Source organism: Meles meles, chromosome X, assembly GCF_922984935.1.
Source record: "Meles meles chromosome X, mMelMel3.1 paternal haplotype, whole genome shotgun sequence".
Lineage (NCBI taxonomy): Eukaryota > Metazoa > Chordata > Mammalia > Carnivora > Mustelidae > Meles > Meles meles.
In genome coordinates this window covers 6,910,111-6,915,819 of record NC_060087.1, presented here as the reverse complement: position 1 = coordinate 6,915,819, position 5,709 = coordinate 6,910,111, and the positions used below count along the sequence as shown (strand labels likewise).

Sequence of the window (5,709 nt, the reverse complement as noted above, 5' to 3'; positions counted from 1 at the left end):
CACCACCAGTACAATTTCCAACAGAAATTTGTATATTTTTTCCAGTTCTATTGGAAATTATTGACTGTATGAGGTGTTCAGAATGATGGTTTGATTGATATATTTTGTGAAATGATTATCACAATGGGTTTACTTAATACCTATCATCTCGTGTAGATAAGAGGAAGAGGAGATTCCTGAGCTCCAATTTAAAGGATGAAGGAAAGAAGGAAGCGGCATCCAGGTAGACAAAGCACGGAGGTCGGAGGTAACCCCATGGGCAAAGCTACGCGCTGGCTTGAGCCCGGAGCCTGGAGGTAAGCGAGAGCCGTTTCCCGAAGGCACCTAAACTCCTTGCCACGATGTCTGAACAGGACCCTCAAAGAGGTGAGGACACGCTGAAGAACTTCAAGTACATTCGTATATCAAATCTGGCTCCAGGAAGGCACCCCGGCGTGAGTGCGGGGTATCAGGTAACGCGGAGTCGGGATGGAAGGCACTGGGAGGCCACTTAGAGGCAGCTCAGACGAGACACGACAGGGTTTGAAGGGAAAGCAGTCACGGACGGGAGGCCGCGTATCTGGGGGGTGTTTAGAAGACAGAGTCAGGGGCGCCTGGGTGGCTCAGTGGGTTAAGCCGCTGCCTTCGGCTCAGGTCATGATCTCAGAGTCCTGGGATCGAACCCCGCATCGGGCTCTCTGCTCAGCAGGGAGCCTGCTTCCCTTTCTCTCTCTCTCTGCCTGCCTCTCTATCTACTTGTGATCTCTCTCTGTCAAATAAATAAATAAAATCTTTAAAAAAAAAAAAAAAAAAGAAGACAGAGTCAGTGGGTAAGCGCAGGGTCAGCAAACCTGCTCCGCAAAGGGCCAGACAGTAAACGTTCTCAGCTTTGCAAGCCGGTCTCTGTCACAACTACTCAACTGGGCCTCGGCTTCTCAAGAACGGCCGCGAACACAATGTACGTGGTGAGCACGGCCGTGTTCTAATAAAACTTTATTTACAAAAACAGGCAGTGAGCTAGACTGGGCCTCATGACGCCCTCATCTACCTCTTTCCAGACCTTCCCTCCCTTCACCACCGGTTGCCCAAAGGAGGGACGCGAATGAACCACGTTCAGAAGAGCAGAGCTTTCACGGGAAGGACAGACTGATGACCGAGAAGGGCCGTCGCCGCTCGAACCGACACAGGCTCTGGTAAAGGTCCGTGGGCATCGGGAGGCGTTTGCTTGTGGCAGAGAGAAAGCTCGTCTGCCTCTTGGAGCCAATGGGGTCGCCCCTGCAAATTAAAACACATAGAAGTTGTCCTCCAAGCTGCGACCATACCCAGGTGTCGTTGTTTTGCTTCTTTCCCCTGCTCATGTGTTTTAAGTCCTTTTGAATAGTCTGGGTGAAACAAAAGGAATTCTAATTAGGTACAGACATGTGTGTTTTCGTTCTTTTCGCGAACACAGTGATTTATAGATGTGACGCTGACAAAGAGGAAAGGCGTTGAAGTCTTCAGAGGGAAACTCCTCAGCCGATCTTCAGTGTATTGGACACAACGCAAGAGTGCAACTCCATTAAAATACGAGAAATGCTGCCGTCCCTTTAGGGAGAAAAAAGTCAGTATTTGACGTGTGTGAGCGCGTCTGCTTATGGCACTGATTCATCTGGGTTTTGAGTACTTGTCCCAGGCGGACGGTGGATTTGGGAGCGCTGGGCTGACTTACTCCTAGCAATGGCAGAATCGCACTTCGTGCCCCCTCTGAAGGCTCGGCCGTCCGATTGGCCAATGAAAGTGGACAGATGTGAGATGTGTCACTTGCGGGCAGAAGCTTTAAGAGCCGTGGATGGCTCCTTCCCTTGGCCACGATGACCAGCGAATTCCAGGTGGTAAATGTTCTTTCAGCCGGGGTCCTGTTTCCAGCATTCAGTTCTCATCCGGCAGGCGCTCCGTCGTTCCGACTGGACCCCACCAACAAAGTTGCTGACCTAATTTAATACCTTTGTCTGAACAACAACAGGGGGTAGGAACAGGGGACAGACTATTTTTCTGCAAGTATTTTCCACTTTGCGGGCCATAGGGTGCCTGTCACAACCATCTGCGTCTGCCCGTGTCTCAGGGAGGCAGTCTAGGGGACAGTCTTCGAACAGAGATGGCAGGGTTCTGGGAAAGCTCTCTCTCACTCTTTTTTTTTAAGATTTTATTTATTTATTTGACAGACAGAGGTCACAAGTAGGCAGAGAAGGCAGGCAGAGAGAGGGGGAAGCAGGCTTCCTGCTAACTAGAGAGCCCAGTGCGGGGCTCGATCCCAGGACCCTGAGATCACAACCTGAGCCGAAGGCAAACGCTTAACCCACTGAGCCACCCAGACGCCCCTGGGAAAGCTCTCTTTACCAAAGCAGGTAGCAGCCGGGGCAGACCTGCAGGCTCTAGTTTGCTAACGACGCTAGACTCTCACGGACCTCAGTCTAATATTCTCTGTGGATTTCCTGCTGGCCAGGGAAGGGCTCGTGGATCCTCCAAGGAAGGAGGTAATCACAGCTGCGCGGAAAACCCATTCATTGCGTGTGTCTCAACTGCTGAGGGAGAAGCTGGCCAGAAACCAAAGTTTGACTCGAGATGTAGCAGCAGCCGAGGGGCAGAAATTGCTATAGAAATAAATGTTTTGGTGTCCGGATTTTTTTTATACAATTATGTGCACTTTTGTATTAATTCAAAATTCCCCATAATAACAAGCAGACAGGGGTGGGCAGGCAGGGAAGAAAGAGGAAAGAGGAGAGGGGGGGGAGTCTCTAATACTTCATGTAAGCTTTTTGGAAGATGATTTCTGGGAATTAATATAATTCATGGCTTCGCATTTGGCAAAATTCACATAAAAAGAACATTATGGCTGGAATCATGGCCAGTATTTTATGTTGGAAATAGCATATGCATTTTTTAATGGTTTCTCTAGTCCCTGAGAAACTATAAGGGCTCAGCTGGCCCCCTAATCTATATGACATTTTTATGACAATTAAAATATCACCCCAAGGAGGATCTTCTATTCCGCTGTCAGATTTTATTGGGCTAGCATAAGCTAACAAAGCAGAATAAAATTATGCAGCTAATATTATATTTAAAACACCAATTTATTATCTTTAAGGCTGTACCAAGAAAATACACTGGCCTTCGGTGTCAGCCAAACAAAATTAGTCACACAAATGTTTAATATCTGATTATACTTTTTCTCTAAGAGTAAGTTTCTCTGGACCCGTTAACAAGATTCATCCTCCCAAACATAATGAGAATTTTAACAGCCACTAAAAATCATCTTATGTCCTTTCGTCAGTTCCTTGCGGTAGTTGCATGTAAATTCATCTACCTCCTTTCAAACAAATGTCTTCGAGGGGAGCGGCGCCGCTCTCTCTCCCCCCTCCCTTTTGAACTGTGGAGTGTTACAGATCTGTGATCGTGCCATTACTCCCGACACTTGTAACTGCAGTTTGGACTGAGTTGCCCCCGCATTTTGAGTGTTGATTTCCTCATTTGCTAAAAATAAATAAAGAAGTAAATGCCCAGCGTTCATCTCTATGAAGCTCTCAGCGCAGGTGCCGGCCCCTGATAAGTAGTCAGGAATCACCAGCTGTTTTCCTTTCTCTAGAACGACTAACTTTTCCCCAAAACCTCACTGCCCCTCTTGATCTAGTTTGATTACCTATCAATAATATTTGGCCAAAGATCCTGGACTTAGTCTTAGGGGATCCTGCGTCCTTATGCGGTCTTGTATATGTTTAATCTAGTTAAGCTACAGAATGAACAGGGGAGGGGCGCCTGGGTGGCTCAGTGGGTTAAGCGTCTGCCTTCAGCTCAGGTCATGATCCCGGGGTCCTGGAATCCAGTCCCTCACCAGGCATCCTGTTCGGTGGGGAGTCTGCTTCTCCCTTTCTGTGATCTCTCTTGCTCTCTCTCTCAAATAAATAAAATCTTAAAAAAAAAAAAAAAAAAGAACCAACAGGAGAACTCTCAAAATACAATTTCCCAGGCCCAGCCCCAGTTCCACTGAGTTGTAAGCATCAAGGACAGGGCCCTGGAATGTACGTTTGTAACAAGTGCCTCGGGGTCATCCACAAAACTCACTGTGTTGCTATGCATACGGTAGGGTTCATGATCAATGTCACGATCCAATTCTCACTCACGATCCTTTGGTGCTTCTCACACCTCTGGACAATTTCAGAAGACAAAGTCTTTCAGAAGACAAACCCAAGACATGCAAGAAAAATGAAAAAACTCAGCAGAAAACGTTTTGGTCATGAACTGCTTCCAGTGTTAGGGTCTTCAGGCTAATGCCACGTTTTATTGCCATCGATATTTTCTGATGTAGGGAGACTTTAAGTCAACATAAGCCAGAAAACAAAATATCAAGCAGCATAGCCTCCCAAATGTCACTGAAATGGAGGAGAGCGGCCCCGGGCACTACAGGGTTCAAGGTTCTGCTCACATTCGATTCGTTCTCTCTTCATCACCCTTTTTCAAGGTACAGGATAAATGCCATCTCCAAGTGGTGATTTCTCAAGCAATGTAAGTTTTCATTTTGCTTTTCATAAAGCATTGTCCCCAGCACACGGACCAGCAGTGGAAATCCTATTCCCAGCAGAGTTCAGACGGGGCTGCCGCTAAAAGCCTGTGTGCGCCGTGAGCCACAGAGGCAGGCGGCCGACCGCCCAGGACCCAAGAGAGCCCCCAGACACCAGGCACGCCAGCTCTGGGCCTGGCCTGGCCGAGCACGAACCTCTCACATCAGGCCACTTGGTCCTCTCAGGGGCACGGATGGTGACAAAATCAAGCCACAGTCCTCCTTTAACTTCACGTACTCCCTGATGGAGTCCCTTTTGCTCTTTACTCTGTCTTCTTGTGGTTTGGTGTGGGGGGTGCGGGGGTCCTGATCAGAGCTCACCTTAGTCAAACGACAGCAACAGCACCTTTTAGGAAGAATTTTCCATTTTTCTCTGAATTATCTTACAACAACCCTAAAAATTAATCTTATCGCCCCCTTCTACATGGTGAGCATTTTGTAATGTGCAGAATTGTGGAATCAATATTTCATATGCCTGAAGCTAATATAACACTGTATGTTAATTATACTGGAATAAAAGAAACTTTTTACCAAAAAAATATGAAAGGATTCAAACACAGAGTTAGTCATTCTAAATATTTTACCACATTGGGTGTGGTGATTGTTGGAGAAGAAAGACTTTGAAGGCTACACCTTCCATGTTTATGAGAAATGGAAGGGAGCAAGGGAGAGAGGGAGGGAGGGAGGAGGGAAAGGGGGAGAAAGAAGAGGAGAAGGAAAAGAGAAGGAAAGGAAAGAATGTGCTGTGGACCGTGACAGACCCACCAGCAGCAGAGCCCCCTGCGTGTCCATCTGAGGGCTCCTGGCCTTAAAGGGCCAGCTCCAAGGGGAAGGAAGTCCAAGCTGATGTACGAAGTTCAGAGCCCCATCTCACTCTCAGCCCTCTGACAGTCATCAGGGTTTCTTTTCGTTAAAATAGTGTTTCCTGGGGCACCTGGGTGGCGTAGTTGATTGAGCATCTGAGTCTTAGTTTTGACTCAGGTCGTGATCTCAGGGCCATAAGATCGAGCCCCATGCTAGGCTCTGCACTCAGCTCAGAGTCTGCTCGAGATTCTTGCCCTCTGCCCCTCCCCCCGCTCTCTCTCTCTCTGAAATGAATACATTTAAAATTTTTTAAAATAGATAAAATAGTGTTT

At 47.5% G+C, this 5,709-nt stretch overlaps 1 long non-coding RNA gene across 1 annotated transcript; it reads left to right on the top strand.

Moving 5' to 3' along the window:
• The first annotated feature begins 864 nt into the window (after positions 1-864).
• LOC123934382 lies at positions 865-2,041 on the top strand. Its single transcript, XR_006816791.1, has 3 exons — positions 865-944; positions 1,038-1,172; positions 1,430-2,041. It is a non-coding gene; the product is annotated as an uncharacterized LOC123934382 (long non-coding RNA).
• The last annotated feature ends 3,668 nt before the right edge of the window (positions 2,042-5,709 follow it).